A 15,423-nucleotide genomic window follows, 5' to 3' on the forward strand; every position below is an offset into this window, starting at 1 on the left:
CCTTATGTGTTTACTAAAATCAGATTCCAAAAGTGCTTTTTGTGTTTGCCATTGTTTTTGTCTTTCGGATGGGATCTCCCCTTTTAATCCCATTATTTCAACACCTGTTGGACAATGCATTTGTACAGTCATGTGTGATAATGAGCTAATTTATTAAATGCAATTAATTAATACATTGCCACCTCTTGTTTTGTGTCTTCTGTGTTTCTGTGTTTCCGGCATTTCACATTGGAACAGCTCATTCACCTTCCTTGTCTTCTCTCCGCCCTCCCTCCTAGGTAGGTTAAAGAGCTGCACCTGAGCCAGCCACTGATTGATGCAGCACCATAGTCAAATAGTGGAGTGGAGTAGGGGAACAGCAAACAGCCATTAAAGCAGCCCGCCCGCCCGTCACAATGGACCTACCTGTGTACACTAGATGGATGTGATGGAATGTACTGTGGTCCCTACATTTCAAGAAGAAGTAAGAATTGCAGTTGCAACAAACCCTTGCTTGCCTACAAAGAGAGCAGCAATTTGGATTTGTTACTATGTTACCTGGAAGAATAACAAACTGTGCAAGGATGGAGGTTGTAGGAGCAAGGAGAACAAGTTGTCTGTAAAGTTGGTGGATGCCTATTTTCCATTTTGCAGTCCCTTGTCTCCCTCTTGTGGCCTCCTGGAGGCAACTAGCTGTGCAAAAAAAAGACAGCCTGGGGGCCGGCTGTTGCAGTGTTGCCCTCTCAGGCAACACTGAGTGACTGACTGAGCCGCACCGTCTTATATAAAGTTCAGACGGAACTTTGCACGTGTCATAGTGGAGACCTCAGGAGCCAGAGCCAGCTTTCTGACATCATAATGGGGCCTCAGAGATAAAAGCCTGGGCCCAGGCAGTGTTGGTCAGTGCTGCTCAGCAGGCAGCACTGGACTGGATTAAAGCTGATACAAGGTGTGAAAGGAGAAGGGGTGGCAGTGGACATGCACTTACTGCTGCTGCTGCTGCTGCTGCCAGTGTTTGCACGGCAGGAGGGCATTTGGGCGTTGCCAGGAAGGCGTTTTTATGTCGATTCCTCCTCTTTCAGCACTGCATTGTGGTGCAAGCAAAAGAAGCAAATCCTGTCTTGCTTCCTCTCCGGACTTTATTCACCTCCCGCGTAGCTGTGAGTGTGTGTGAGCCTGCAGGGCCCCATGGAATTGCCTAGGAGTAGGCTGAATCGCTGCAAGGGGTGAACAGCAGTATCGGGCAGGCTCGGTCAACGCGCGGCACGTTCGGGTTATCGCTTCTCGGCCTTTTGGCTCAGATCAGAGTTTATAGCTCTGGTCTGGGTCGGGGGTGCGAGTGTTCCTGTGGTAGCAGGAGACCTTTTGAGTGGCGATCCTCCTATGGTCCTGGACCGATAGGCTGAAAAGATGGCAGGTATGGAATTTTCCTCAGGTATCCAGAAGACAGTCCGGCTGAAGGTGGAGATCTCTGACAGCGTGAAGAACAGCATCTCATATGTTGGACACGAAATTGTGGAGAAGATGGCTGGTATTTCCCTGGAAAATGATGTTTTTTGTATTCAAGAATCAAAAAAACAAGGTATCTATGACATTTCCTTTTATGTGGATGGGACCTGCCTGCTATTCTATGAATGTCTGAAGACCAATGCATCTAACCAGGTACTGAGGAATGTCACATTTGTTCCACTGTTTGAACTAGAAGAAAAAACTGTTTTTATCCATGTGTTTAACCCTTTCACGGATGTTAATATCCTAAAGAACTTTCTTGGACAGTACTGTTTAAGTGTGAAAGGAGGGGTAAGGCAGAAAAGTATCCTTAACATCTTTAATGGAACATATAAATTCTGGGTGAAATTAAGACCTGATGAAAGCTGTATTGGGGGAGTGAGACACCCACCTGCCAATTTTTCTGTGGCTGGAAACAGAGGCTATCTGTATTATCAAGGACAGCCATCCTTTTGCAGGAACTGCTTTAAATTTGGCCATTTAAAGGAGGATTGCCCAGGGGTTAAACTGTGCAGGAACTGTAAAAATCCTGGACATGAGGCTGGGGCGTGTCCACAGCCTAGAGCCTGTGATTTATGTGGATTGACTGGGCATATGTACAGAGACTGTCCTGAAGTGGTAAAGAGGAGGGAAGAAAGGAAGAAGCAGGAGGAGGCTAGGAAGCAAAGGAATCAAATGGATCTTGATAGGAAGAGGGAGGAAGGAGCAAGATTCTTGAGGATGTCTGAGGAGGCTGAAAAAAGACAAAATGAAGCTGTGCAAGACCAGCAGCAGGTGGAAATGGGGGAGGGGTTGATTAGCCCAGCTGTGGAATCTCCCATGAGCATTTTGATTGATGAGTCAGCAAGAATAGACTGGTCTCTCTCCGAGGAAGATGAACCTCCTGGGGGGGAAGTGACTGTCACAGGTGCAGAATGTTTTCGTCCCCCCAGGAAAACGGCAAAAAAGCCACGTTTTGAGAAGGTGGAAGAAGAGGCGATTTCGTTGGAGAACCCATTCGAATGTTTATTTGAGGCCCATATGGATACAGGCTCTGGCGGAGAAGGTTCTTCCAAAGTACTCCAGAGGAAAATCTTAAAATAATGGCGTTGCTAAATTTTCTTCCTTTGGGTTGTTTTAGATTATGTCTTTGAAGTTTTTGTCATCCAATGTGCGTATGTTTAGGAGTAGAGCCAGAAGAGCTCTTATACTAGATATATTAGCAAATCAAAATGTTGATGTCATTTGTGTTCAAGAGTGTGGATTGGATTTTGTGGTAGGGAAGGAGGAGTGGGTGCACGGGCCTGCAATATGGTCAGTGTCAAACAAAAATAGAAATGATGGTGTGGGGATTTTATTCAAAAACAAAAAAATAGAAATTTGTAGTCATACTGTTATTGAGGAGGGAAGGTGTGTGATGGTGGTGGTGAGATTTAATAGAGTGAATGTTCGTATAATTAATATATATGCTCCAGTTAATAAGAATGAAAGAGTGGAATTGTTTGAAAAAGTTAAAATGTTTTTGCCTGGGAAGGATCCGGTTGTGTGGATAGGGGACTTTAATTGTGAGATTGATGGAAAAAATGTGGATGTGTCTGGTAATGTGGTTAAAAATATATTGTTTGATTTTCAGTTGAAGGATGTGATAAAATTATGTGGGGTAGACCCCCAAGATACATATTTTTCAGACAGGGGTATTTATAGTTCGAGACTAGATATGTGTTTTGTGTCGAAAGGTATTATGGGCAAAAATTATATGCAAATGAGGGTAATATATTCGGATCATGAGTGTGTGATGTGTGAACTGGTTTTGGATGTGGAATGTATAAGTGGGAGGGGTTTATGGAAATTAAATGTTAATTTGTTAGAAGATGAGGAGGTGTATGGGAAATATGTTAATTTGTATGGGAGTTGGTGTAGAAGGAAGAATGAGTTTGTAGATGTGTTGGAGTGGTGGGATTGGGTGAAGGAAAAGACAAAAGTATATTTTAAGAAAGTTGGTTATAGAAGAGCAGCTGGTAGAAGGAGAAAGTATGAGTGCTTGTATAAAAGATTGGGGTTTTTGAGAAGTTTGAAGAAGAATGGTTGGGAGGTGGATGAGAAGATTGAGGAAGTTAAGAAGAATATGAAAGAATGGATGGTGAAAAAGGGTAAGGAAATTATGTATCAAGCAAGATTGGATAAGTTAGAAAAGAATGAGAAATGTTCTAGATATTTTTTAAAAAAAGTGATTGGGAGAAAAGAGGATTTGGTATGTGTGTATGATAAGGATGGGAATGTGGTAAAAGGGAAAGTGGTGTTAGGAGTGGTTGAAGAGATTTACAGAGAATTGTATGCAGTAAAGGAGTGTGATAGAGATTTGGAGTCGGAGGTGGTGGCTGTGATTGAGAAGCAGGTGGACAGAGTGGAGTATGATAGGCTGGTGAGAGGAGTTGGGGAGGAAGAGGTTAAATCAGCTATTGAAAGCATGTCAGTGAATAGAACACCGGGAGAGGATGGGTTGCCAGTGGAGTTTTATAAGCGAATGTGGGATGTGATTAAGTTAGATATGATTGAGATATATGTTTTTATGCGGGAAAAGTGTAGATTGGCGGAGAGTATGAAGAGTGGAGTGGTTGTGCTGATTTATAAGAAAGGGGATGAGAAGGATGTAAGGAATTTGAGACCTATAACTTTGTTGAATGTGGATTACAAGATTTTTGCTAAAATGATTGCCAATAGAATGAGAGATGTGATCGATCAGGTGATTGGGGAGGATCAAGTGTGTGGAATTCCTGGGAGAAGGATTGGGGAGAATCTTTGTTTATTGAGAGATGTGTTGTGGGATGCAAGGGAGAGAAAGCAAGAGCTTAGTGTGTTATCTATTGATTTTGAAAAAGCGTTTGATAGGTTGTCGCATGATTTTTTGTTTAGAGTGTTGGTGAGGATGGGGTTTCCTGGAGAGTTTGTGAATATGGTGAGGATGTTGTATAAGGGTGTGGGCAGTAAGATTTTGATAAACGGATGGGTGAGTGAAGAAGTGAAGGTGTGTTCGGGTGTAAGGCAGGGATGCCCTTTGTCCCCTATAATCTTTGTGTGTGCTTTAGAACCATTATTAGAGATGATTAGGAAGGATAAGTGTATGAGAGGAGTGCAGATTCCAGGGAGTGGTGGGAAAGAGCTGAAAGTGTTGGCGTATATGGACGATGTGTGTGTGCTGTGTGATTCTTTTGCAGTTTTGAGGAGGGCAAAATTATTGGTGTCTTTGTTTTGTGGTGCGTCAGCTTTTAGGGTAAATTGGTAGAAAAGTGAGTATAAGAGGTTTGGATGTTCAGGTATGAATGAGGACTTGGGGGTGAAAAGAGTGGACGGTGCGATCAGTGGCGGATTATCATATGGGCGATTCGGGCTGCCGCCCGGGGCCCGAGGCTCCCAGGGGGCCCATGGCAGCCCGAACCGCACATTATCGTACAAAACTATTCAGCGCGCTAGCGCTGCTAATTTCCGAAGATGAGGAGGGGAGGAGCAGGGAATTGGCCGGGAAAGGGGTAGGACACGCCTCCCTGACAAGTGCGGGCGCCGCCATGAGTAACAGAACAGCGACGGACGGCTGTTCTGTTGCTCTAAAGCTGCAAGAGAAGACCCGGGCGGGCGTTCACCGGCGCTGAGGTTAGTCGGCTTATCCTCCTGCCCAACTGGTTCCCGACCGCTGGCTGTATTTTTACGGCCAGCGGTCAGGGACGGGTCCTTAAAACCCGAGCCATAGACTTTCTACGGCTCGGGTTTTAACTTGCTGCCCGCGCGATTCGGCAGCTGAATGTCGGGTCTCCGGCTGTCAGTGACTGCCGGGGACCCTGAGGAGAAGACAGAAGCAGCTTTCGCTGCTTCTGTCTTCTCCGATGTCTTCTTACACAGCGTTCAATGAACGCTGTGTATAGGAATAGAGACAGCAGCAGCGGCGCTGTCTCTATTCCTCCCGGTGATCATGTGACTGGTCACATGATCGCCGGGTGCCGTTACTAACATACTGCTGCTGGGTCTTACTAGACCCAGCACAGCCCTATTAGTGACAATCGTCACTATGAGAGGGCTGATTTCCCCTGTAACTGGGGCTGCTGTGCAGCTCCAGTTACAGGGGAAAAGATGGTGTAAAAGAAAGAAAAAAAATATATAAAGTTCCCCAAAGGTCTTTTTTGACCTTTGAGGAACAGACCATAGTAATAAAAAATAATAAAGTAAAGTGCAAAAAAAAATTAAATAATAAATACACATAAAATACCCACCCCAAAAAAAAACGTTCCCCCTCCCGCCAAACATTGTTGTAACGCTAGCGCTGACCCAATTACCCTAATATAGACATGTAATATATTAAAATTTACGGTAAACAATGACGATTACAAATAAAAGGTCTATTTTAGGGTAAAACTATGTTATTACCAAAAAAAATAGCTGAAACGTAAAAAAGCTTATTTTTTTTACTATTATTTTCAAACTTTATGAATAAAAATTCTAAAATAGCAAAAAAGTGTGCATAAAAACGATAAAAAAGGAAACCTGCATTGTCTACGGAAAAAAAAGTTGCAAAAATCACGTCTTTTTTTTTTTCTTTTTATAAAAATGTGTGTTTGGTGCAACTTTGTAATTCCGTTTTATTAAAAAATATTTTCACTTTTTGAGATACAGCTGCTTTGTATCCTGTATCCGTCAGGTCAGCAGGACTGACGGGATCAGTGAAACGGGCCTTGCGCTAAATTATAATCTTAGATGTGATAGATTTGAGGTGGATCCTGCGTGTCACTGATCCTGTCAGTCCTGCTGACCTGACGGATACAGGATACAAAGCAGCTGTATCTCAAAAAGTGAAAATATTTTTTAATAAAATCAATCACACACATACTAATATATATATATAAAATTATGATAACGTTTTTAAATGTGTACATAACCTTGTGGCACTATATACAAGGGGGAGCGCTGTGTGCCACTATATACAAGGGGGATATATACAAGGGGAGTGCTGTGTGGCACTATATACAAGGGGGATATATACAAGGGGAGTGCTGTGTGGCACTATATACAAGGGGAGCGCTGTGTGGCACTATATACAAGGGGGAGCGCTGTGTGGCACTATATACAAGGGGGAGCGCTGTGTGGCACTATATACAAGGGGGAGCACTGTGTGGCACTATATACAAGGGGGAGCGCTGTGTGGCACTATATACAAGGGGGAGCGCTGTGTGGCACTATATACAAGGGGGAGCGCTGTGTGGCACTATATACAAGGGGGGGCTGTGTAGTGCTATCCACAGTGGTATGTGTGTGGCGCTCTTTATAGGGGGGCTTTTTGGTGCTATTTACAAGAGGGGGAGGGCTGTGTGGCGCTCTCTACAGGGGGCTGTATGGCACTAACTATATGGGGCTGTGTGTAACACTCTCTACGGGGGGATGTGTGATATATAGAGGGGGCTGTGTATGGCGATATCTATGGGGGTGTGTAATATCTACAGGGGCTGTGTGTGGCACTATGTACAGGGGGCTGTGTGTAGGTGGTGTTTTACAGTGTGTGGTATTATTATATTCAGGCGCGCAGTGTTTGGTGCTATTATATTTAGGGGCACAGTATGTGGCACCATGATAACTTTATTTTCGTTTATAGGTGTGGAAATGTTGGAAAAGTGAGGAGACGTCTGAGTGGCAAATTCTGCAGAAATGAGTCATGGCCGGGAGAAGTCGTCATGAGTGCTGGACCGGATGGAGAAGAAAAGAGGAAAAAACTACTAGAATCTGAGACGTCGTCACCTGTGAGTCACCAGATTTATAGAGAATCTGTCACCTCTCCTGACATGTTTATTATAGGAATCCTTGTATTTCACAAAAAGTCTGCAGTCCAGGACTGATAGACAATTCCCCTTGTCAGGAGGTTGTGTCCCTGCACAGTGTGATACTGTCAGTATGTAGGGACACCGCGCTGTGACAAGGGAAATCGTAACACTGTTAATGCTTGCCCAAAAAGGTAGTGTTAAAAATAGTTACGGCAGGGCGGCGGTGAGGAAGGGGGGCCCAAGTTTGGGTAACAGCCCAGGGCCCATGGTCTACTTAATCCGCCACTGGGTGCGATTCAAATTTTGGGGGTTAAAATGGATGAAAAATTGGATGGAAGTGAGAGTTGGGTAGATGTGGAGAAAAGAGTGAGTAGGAAGTTGAGATTTTGGAGTTTGAGAGAGTTGACGTTTGAAGGAAAGATAATGGTGATAAAAAGTGTGATTTTGCCGATTTTTCTGTATCTTGCTGTGGTGTTTCCTCCGGGGTATATGGTTGTAAGGAAATTGAATAGAATTGTGTTTGTGTTTTTTTGGGGAACGACAATGGAGAGAGTGAGAAGAGAGACTGTGCTGAAGGACTGGGTGAATGGGGGTATGAATTTTCCTAATATTGAAGTGTATTTAGGGGTGAATGTGATGTTTGCAGTGAAGAGGATGCTGGGAGGTGATTGGAAATTTGCATGCATGGTGAGATTTCTGGGTGGGAAGGTGTTAGGGAAAATAGGATGGATAAAAAGAGATTTAAGGAAGCCGTATGCGTTTGTGAGTCCTAAATGGTATGAGTTTATTGAGAATTTTATCAGGAAGTTTGGATTAGCAGCGGTGAAGAAAGAATGTTTGAAAGATAAGAAGAGTGTGTTTAAGTGTATAAAAGATAGGGAAGTCCAATGTAATATAAATATGGTGAGAGGTCAGTGTGTTGGTAAGGTGTGGAAGGGGTTGAGGACAGATGGTATTACAAATAGACAGAGAGAGATTGTATGGCAGAGTTTGCATGGTGGGTTGTCAGTTAGAGAGTTTCAGAAAAATCGTGGAGTTGTGAGGAGTGATTTGTGTCCAAGAGAGAATTGTGGTGGGAGTGAAAGTATAGTGCATCTGTTTTGGAATTGTGGGGTGGCACAGGGAGTTTGGAGGGGTATGGGTCCGTTACTTAAGGAGTTGGTTGGGATTAATAGGTTATGCATGGAAATAGTTTTGTTTGGGCTTGCGAGTGTAAGTCAGAAAAATCAAAGGGTATTATTTGTCATATTAGCAATTATAAAAGAGGTTTTGTGGGATGTTAGGAACCTGTATGTGTTTAGAAAGAAAGATGTAACTGTGGAAGGATGTTTGAGAATGGTATTGGATAGGATGTATACAGTGTATTTGGTAGATAAGGAAAGGTTGGGGGAGGTGGATGCAGAAGGGATTTGGAAGGTTTTGAAGTGGAGGTATATGGTGAGAGTGTAGTGGAGGGGTGGAATTTTTATATTGTTTCTGTATTTGCTTTGTGTTATATGAAAATTTAAAAAACCAAAATGAAAAAGCCTGATGATGATTGGATGGAATCGTTCAGAAATGTCTAGGATACTGATAGTAAGTATCGACAGGATATGAACGAGTGTTTTTAAAAATAATTAATCCAAACCTGAAGGTTTTAAAAAAAAAAAAAAAAAAAAATCTGTTCTTATCAGTTTAATATCTGATACGTCCCCTATCTGGGGACCATATATTAAATGGATTTTTAGAACAGGGAGATGGAAATAGAGCTTGCTCTGTCCACTCCACGCATTGACCTGGTATTGCAGTATTTCCAGGACCGCTGCACCCTTTCCTTATGTGTTTACTAAAATCAGATTCCAAAAGTGCTTTTTGTGTTTGCCATTGTTTTTGTCTTTCGGATGGGATCTCCCCTTTTAATCCCATTATTTCAACACCTGTTGGACAATGCATTTGTACAGTCATGTGTGATAATGAGCTAATTTATTAAATGCAATTAATTAATACATTGCCACCTCTTGTTTTGTGTCGTCTGTGTTTCTGTGTTTCCGGCATTTCACATTGGAACAGCTCATTCACCTTCCTTGTCTTCTCTCCGCCCTCCCTCCTAGGTAGGTTAAAGAGCTGCACCTGAGCCAGCCACTGATTGATGCAGCACCATAGTCAAATAGTGGAGTGGAGTAGGGGAACAGCAAACAGCCATTAAAGCAGCCAGCCAGCCCGCCCGCCCGCCCGCCCCGCCCGTCACAATGGACCTACCTGTGTACACTAGATGGATGTGATGGAATGTACTGTGGTCCCTACATTTCAAGAAGAAGTAAGAATTGCAGTTGCAACAAACCCTTGCTTGCCTACAAAGAGAGCAGCAATTTGGATTTGTTACTATGTTACCTGGAAGAATAACAAACTGTGCAAGGATGGAGGTTGTAGGAGCAAGGAGAACAAGTTGTCTGTAAAGTTGGTGGATGCCTATTTTCCATTTTGCAGTCCCTTGTCTCCTTCTTGTGGCCTCCTGGAGGCAACTAGCTGTGCAAAAAAAAGACAGCCTGGGGGCCGGCTGTTGCAGTGTTGCCCTCTCAGGCAACACTGAGTGACTGACTGAGCCGCACCGTCTTATATAAAGTTCAGACGGAACTTTGCACGTGTCATAGTGGAGACCTCAGGAGCCAGAGCCAGCTTTCTGACATCATAATGGGGCCTCAGAGATAAAAGCCTGGGCCCAGGCAGTGTTGGTCAGTGCTGCTCAGCAGGCAGCACTGGACTGGATTAAAGCTGATACAAGGTGTGAAAGGAGAAGGGGTGGCAGTGGGCATGCACTTACTGCTGCTGCTGCTGCTGCTGCTGCCAGTGTTTGCACGGCAGGAGGGCATTTGGGCGTTGCCAGGAAGGCGTTTTTATGTCGATTCCTCCTCTTTCAGCACTGCATTGTGGTGCAAGCAAAAGAAGCAAATCCTGTCTTGCTTCCTCTCCGGCCTTTATTCACCTCCCGCGTAGCTGTGAGTGTGTGTGAGCCTGCAGGGCCCCATGGAATTGCCTAAGAGTAGGCTGAATCGCTGCAAGGGGTGAACAGCAGTATTGGGCAGGCTCGGTCAACGCGCGGCACGTTCGGGTTATCGCTTCTCGGCCTTTTGGCAAAGATCAATGGTGGGGGACTGCTACTGGTCTGCGTCAGAAGGAGTGATCAGGGTCCTCCTTGTGGGGGCCCCGGATTGTGTTCGGGGGTGATCGTGGGTTGGAGAATATATCGACCTGCAAAATGGCGAAAACGGCTCAAGGACTTGAGGACACGGTGCGATTGGAAGTCGAGGAGGGATTTCGTGACCGAATTGGATTGGATCAGATCGTGAGGGAGATTCTGCAGAAGCTCCCTTATCTCAAGGTAACGGATGTGTTAGCTTTGCAAGATTTCCAGAGGCAAGGAATTTATGATATCACTCTTTGTTTTGAGGATATATGTAAGAAAGTGTATGCGGATATATTGAAGATGAAGGAGGAGAAGAAAGTGACTGTTTTGGAGCATATAAGAGTGATACCATCGTTTAAACAGCAAAAGAAAATGTTAATAGTGCACATGTATAACCCAAAAGTTAAGGACGACACGGTGAAGGTTTTTTTGACAAGATATTGCAAGGAAGTAGTTTTTGACGGAAGATTGGTGAACAAACATGGATATTTGAATGGTAAAAGAAGATTTTTTGTTATATTTAAAGAAGATTGTGAGGTACCTGCAGTTTTTTCAATTGGTGGAGAGAGGGGCTTTTGTTACTACCCAGGACAGGATATGTATTGCAGGCATTGTTTTGTTTATGGCCATGTACAGGAAAATTGTCCAGTGAAAGAAGAGGTATGTAGGAACTGTAATAAACCAGGACATAGTGCTAGAGAATGTCAGGTAGCAAGGTTGTGTGACATATGTGGAAGTGGGAATCATCTAGCAAGAAAATGTGTACACTGGGGGAAGCAGGTGCAGGCAAGGGAGGAAGGAGTTAAGAGAATTGGGAATAGTTCCATTAGAGGCAAAAGTACATATGCAGACAGAGTTAAAAGTATAAGTCATGGCTTGCAAGATGTTGCAAAAGTACAAGCAGATAGAAGGATTGTTGGTGCTTGTAGTTCCACAGAAGATGGTGGACAAACAGTTTTGGAGGGAAAAACAGTTTTGGAGGGAAAAACAGTTTTGGAGGGAAATGCATATTCAAATGAGGGGGAGGGGCTTGAGGACATTTTGAATGAGATCTTTCTGGCTCCTTCAGTGATGGTAGAGAATATCTCCAATAGTAGTGAGAGTGATGTGGATGGGGAGGATTGCCCTGATCCTGCAGTTGGGGAAGGTGAGGAGATGGAGTGCCAGGGTGATAGCTCTGATGTCTCCTTGACTCCAGGACAAAGAGTTTTAAGTGAAGAAGAATATGAAGATGCTGATGATGTTGATATTGAGAGAGGAATGGAGGAAGGGGAGGCCGCTTCTGCCAGTAAAAGAACTAGGGTAGAAGGGTCTTGGACTGGGTTGCAGAGGGATCCTGTCTTAACTGGAGGTAGTCAGATGTGCAGGGATTCTGATACAGGATCGCCTGATATAGGGGTTTTTTTAAGTCGCAAGGTTGAGAGACAGGGCCCTTTTAAGTAAGAATATGGCTGACAAAATGGTGAGCATTGCTATAGTCGCAATAATGAGTGTGTTGGTAGCTACACTGAATGTGCGGAGCATTGGATCCAGCACAAGAAGAGCTGCAATTTTTGACCACCTAAGCACATTGAAGGTTGATGTGATATGCTTGCAAGAGTGTGCTATAAGATCTGCACCCCATAGCAGTGAGTGGCCTCAGGGGCAGTCCTTCTGGTCGCCTTGCGCTGAGAATAAAAATGAAGGCATTGGTATTTTACTCAAGAACAGTAATTTTAAAGTTTTGGAGTGTAATGTGATTTTACCAGGTCGTTTTATGATATTGGTTTTAGAGTTTTTAGGACAACGTATTAGGATTTTTAATGCTTATGCACCAGCAGATAAGCAGGCACGTGTGTCATTTTTAGAAACTCTTAAACTTTTTATGCCTGGTAGGGTTTTTACCATTGTCTTAGGTGATCTTAATTGTATCAGAAGTATTAATGATCGTCAGAGCTCTACAGATGTCAAGTTAGATATTACCTCTAATGCTTTAAATAATATGGTGCAGGACTTACGTTATACAGACGCAGGGCTGATGGTTACCACCGAGGAGAATTTTACATACATAGCTGATAGTGGGAGATCAAAATCCCGGATTGATTATATTTTTGCGTCCGAAGGAGTTAAGGTGGCTCGATGTGACCAAGTGATGACCAGCTTTTCAGATCATAAGATTATTACTGCGGAAATAAGTGTCTCAGAGTCAGCTGTCTTTGGCAGAGGGCTCTGGAAATTAAATATGTCTTTTGCAGGATGAAGAGGTAGTGGAAGATTTTAAAAAAGTGTTTTTATCTTGTGTTGATAAACAGAAGTGTTTTAGCAGCATACTGGTCTGGTGGGATTGGGCCAAGGAGAAGTTTGCTGGGTTTTTTAAACAAACTTGTTTTAAGAAGGCACAAGATAGGAAGAAGAAGGAAGCCATTTTAATCTCAAGATTGGAAGCACTTTATAAATTCAGGAATATTGGTTTTGATGTGAGTAGCGAAATTGAGGACATTAGGGAGGAGAGGAGAAAGTGCTTGAAAGAAAGTGGGAGAAACATTGTGTACCGTGCAAAAGTACAGCATATGGAGGAGAATGAGAAGTGTACTCGGTACTTTTTTAAGAAATGTTTTAATTCCAAAGGGCTTTTTAAATCGATTCTAACCCCAGATGGTGAAGTGACTGGGAAGGAGATGGTGAAGGGAATCGTTGGCTTTTATGAAACACTTTTTAATAATGATAGCAGAGCGTCTGACGTGGAGATTAATGACTATTGTAAGATTTTTTCCAATAATGTGCCAGAGGAAAGTGTTGGCCTTTTAACGGAAGATGTGAGGAAGGGAGAGGTCAAGCGCGCCATGGAAGGTATGGCAAAAGGGAAAACTCCTGGTAGCGATGGCCTCCCTGCTGAGTTTTATTGTTCTTATTGGCATATAATTGGGGAAGAATTTCATAAGGTTGTGCAATATATCTTTAGTTGCGGGCTTTTATCATCTTCTATGCAGAATGGGATTGTGACTTTGATTCATAAAAAAGGTGATGAAAAAGATATAAGAAATTGGCGCCCAATCACATTGTTAAATAATGATTATAAAATTGTGGCAAAGATTGTGGCAAACAGGTTAAACGATGTGATAGGTCTTATGGTAGGGGACTATCAGGTGTGCGCAGTACCTGGAAGAAAGATTTCTGACAACTTAGTGCTTTTAAGAGATATTATTTATTATTCAAATTTTAACAAAATTCCTTTATTTATTGAATCAACTGACTTTGAAAAAGCATATGATAAAGTGTCACACCGTTTTATGTTTACAGCTTTGAGACAGCTAGGTGTCCCTGAAAAACTGCTTAGAGTGATTAGAGGATTGTACAGTGGAGCTAATAGTCAAATATTAGTAAATGGTCATGTTAGTGAAGCATTTAGGGTAAGATCAGGAGTGAGACAGGGATGCCCTCTCTCCCCAATTCTTTTTATATGTGTAATTGAAACACTTTTAAAATCAGTTCAGCAGGACAAAGGAATGAGAGGAGTTTTTGTCCCAGGTGCCAATGGGAAAAATGTAAAATCGATAGGCTACATGGATGATGTGGCCTTTATCTGTAATTCTCAGAGTGATCTAAATAGAGCGAATCTCCATTTGAGGATTTTTTGTAGCTTGGCAGGGATGAATGTAAATTGGAGCAAATGCCAGCTAGTGAATTTTGGACAACAAATGGATGTAGTGGTGGATAAGATTCAAAAGAAAGAAGAGATAGAAATACTAGGTATAATTTTTGAGAAAGATTTAAAAGGCAAGAAGAGTCATGCAATATTGGAGAAAAAGGTGGAGAAGAAGATAAATTTTTGGAAATTGAGAAAATTGTCTTTTAAAGGGAAAATTTTAATAATCAAAGCTGTGATTTTACCTCTACTTTTATACACAACGATGATCCTCCCGCCGGGGAAGTTATGGATGAGAAGAATGACGAGGAAACTGTTCATTTTTTACTGGGGATCAAAAATGGAAAAGATAAGAAGAGCGACTGTTATGAGCAACCCCGAGCGGGGAGGGTATGGTTTTCCAAATATAGAGGTTTTTATAAAAATGCATTATTTTTTATTGATTTTTAAAACCGTACAGTGCAACAACAGGACAGCTGACATGTGTAAGTATCTAGCAGGTTGGTTGCTTACAAAATGGGGATGGTGTGAAAGGGACCTGAGGAGACCCATGTCATTGGTAATGCCTGTTTTTTATACGGTCCTCAGGTCCTTTAGTGATCAATACCGATTGAGTTCCCTTGGTAAGCCTGAGAAAAGTGCAATAGTACAACATTTGAGGAAAGATGAGGTTTTGTGTGATGTGCCATTTTGCAGTCCTGCACAGTCAGCTAAGATATGGAAGTTATTTTACGTGTCTGGGCTGTCAAATAGACAAAAAGACGTGACATGGCTCTCATTACATGGCTGCCTCCCAACCCGATCTTTTATGAGTAGACGGGGCATTAATATACGAGAAGTATGTCCAAGAGAGGGTTGTGGAGGTATAGAAGATATTTATCACATATTTTGGGACTGTTTTTATGCCAGACAAGTTCTGTTTTTATTGGAGGGCCTGTTTGCTGCACTTACTGGTGTTAGGAATTTTATTTTTGAAAGGGTTTTAATTGGTCAAGATTTTACTTCTGATTTAAATGTACGCGTCTGCTGGATTGTTTTTACTATTTTTAAGGAGGTTTTATGGGATACTAGAAACCTGCTGGTTTTTGGAAAGAACATGCTAACTCCGAGAGAATGTAGAAAAGTGTTTTTATCCAGATTATTTACAGTGTTTTTATGTGATAAGAAGAGATTAGGTGATGGAAAAGCGGAAGAAATCTGGAAACATACGGAATGGAACAATTTTTGTAAGTAAACTTGATTATTTATTCTTTTACTAGAAGTGTCGACCAATAGGTTTTTTTTCCAAATGATGTTTTTTTAGACCTTGTTTTATGGTTTGAGTCACATGACGTGAAACTGATTACAGAAATATAAACGAGAGTCTG

The 15,423-nt window shown here is 42.5% G+C and overlaps 1 non-coding gene across 1 annotated transcript; it reads left to right on the forward strand.

Moving 5' to 3' along the window:
• The first annotated feature begins 8,897 nt into the window (after positions 1-8,897).
• LOC142654338 (U2 spliceosomal RNA) lies at positions 8,898-9,080 on the forward strand. The gene has a single exon (XR_012849005.1). It is a non-coding gene; the product is annotated as a U2 spliceosomal RNA (small nuclear RNA).
• The last annotated feature ends 6,343 nt before the right edge of the window (positions 9,081-15,423 follow it).

The sequence above is a fragment of the Rhinoderma darwinii genome, chromosome 5 (assembly GCF_050947455.1).
Source record: "Rhinoderma darwinii isolate aRhiDar2 chromosome 5, aRhiDar2.hap1, whole genome shotgun sequence".
Lineage (NCBI taxonomy): Eukaryota > Metazoa > Chordata > Amphibia > Anura > Rhinodermatidae > Rhinoderma > Rhinoderma darwinii.